Below are 1,804 nucleotides of genomic sequence, written 5' to 3' on the forward strand. Positions count from 1 at the left end.
TTGGCTTTCTTCAGCTCTGTCACTACTGCCACCCTCCTGTAGTGCATTCCCAGCTCCTCCCACATCTGCCTGGACCACCCCTGGTTGCCCAGTCCCACCATACCCCAGTTCAGCCCCAGCTGCACGCACCCCAAGTGCCCCACCTCCCCTCGAGCCCATTTCCATTCAGCTGGGTGGGACACAGGCTCATGCCTCTGTCACAGTCAGCTTCCACTGGCTTGCACTGCAAGCGGGAGCACTGAGAGGCCAACTCCCCGGGCACGTGCCCCAGAAGCCAGACTAAAAGCCAACAGGAATTACTGCTGCGTCCCCAAGACTCACAAACATTTGTGAAAGTGGGGGCAGACAGGGGGGAAGTGACCTTTGGAATGAACGTGCAGCAGGCCTGAGGAGGAGCAAAGAGCCATCCATGCCCCAGGCCGAGAGAAAGGGTTCCCAACAGCAGGAACCAGCTGCCACATTTCCTCCCCAGGGAGTGGTACCCTCAGCTCAGCTCCCGTCTGCAGCACACACTGCTCCAGTGGCAGTGGGAGAGTTGAGAAATAAAGCTTCATGAAGGCCTTTTTAACAGAATTTTATTTGAGTGGTTCTTACAAAGATTGTTGCAATATGAAAGTTTTTATCTGATAGAAATATCAAGCTGTCTTGTCAAACACACTGAAGTAACCCAAAAATATATTTCAGAGCTCACAGAGCTTAAAAGAGCAAAGATTATATGCAACCAGAACAAAACATGTTTCTGTATTTCCTACATACGTTCAGACTGAAATCTTTCTTTCAACTGTGCCACACTGCATACATAGAAACTTATCTGGAAATGCAGAGATCGTTTTGTTTGGAAACTTGGACACACCCTCACACAGTATTTACAAAGAAACTTTTACAGATACATTAATCAAAAGTTACCATCAAGAAATAAAACCCTTCAATTCTATTCTTACCAATTATTCATCACAAAGCAAGCTGAGTGGCTGTCTACAGTCAGCTTTCAGTAGCCTTTTGAATTTTCCATTTATACAAAACACTAAATATGTCCCTTCATAAAGTCCATCTCCGATATTAACCTTTAGCAGATCACCTACATTTAGTGAAATGTAAAATGCAATTGCTGCATTAAAAGAAAGGCTTGTGAAACATTAAAAATGTCGTTATGTCCCATCTGCCTTTTACAGAGAACTTGTTTTCTATGAGCTACTTCTCCATTCCTATGGATCACCTTAGTAAATGTACAAGAATTACAAGGCAGAACAAGAAGTCAACAGCTTGTATACAGTGGAAATGCTAGTTAGGGAGAATGAACACACTGCATTTCTGCTTACTTCATTTTATTTTTAAAGATAGCAGGAAGTGTACACAAAATGACATTAAATCCTTTCCTTTAGTTTTATCTAAATAAAAGATAACTCAATCTTCCTCCAAAAAATAACTATGTACAAAACTGACTAAATCCATCTTCATCGTCGCACAGGAACCAGTAGCTGGGTTGCAGTCATAGAGTCTGGGAAAAGGCTGTGGTATGTTGGAAGAGGTACATACGCTGCAGTGATCATTTTACCTGGTGAGATTTTAAAATAAATAAATTCAGCGTTTGGTCCTTTCTGTAATCAAGGAATAAAGGCAGGTCTCTACAGCAAGTGCACTCACCTGCAAACCACCTCCCGTGCAGCGCGTTGACGGCTGCGATGGCGGCAGCGATGGAAGGACATTTGACGTACACGTTGCCCTGTAATGCAGAACGTCACAGCCCGTGAGAGCTCCGGCAGCGTCCGCACCGTCACTCCCCAGACACCTCCTGGGCGTGGCT

General features: G+C 44.8%; 1 long non-coding RNA gene across 1 annotated transcript; it reads right to left on the minus strand.

Moving 5' to 3' along the window:
* Nucleotides 1-549: 549 nt before the first annotated feature.
* Nucleotides 550-1,726, minus strand: LOC103768759. Its single transcript, XR_608136.1, has 2 exons — nucleotides 1,645-1,726; nucleotides 550-1,555 (listed from the first exon to the last, which is right to left on the minus strand). It is a non-coding gene; the product is annotated as an uncharacterized LOC103768759 (long non-coding RNA).
* Between the last annotated feature and the right edge of the window lie 78 nt (nucleotides 1,727-1,804).

The sequence above is a fragment of the Merops nubicus genome, unplaced genomic scaffold, assembly GCF_000691845.1.
Source record: "Merops nubicus isolate BGI_N331 unplaced genomic scaffold, ASM69184v1 scaffold36932, whole genome shotgun sequence".
Lineage (NCBI taxonomy): Eukaryota > Metazoa > Chordata > Aves > Coraciiformes > Meropidae > Merops > Merops nubicus.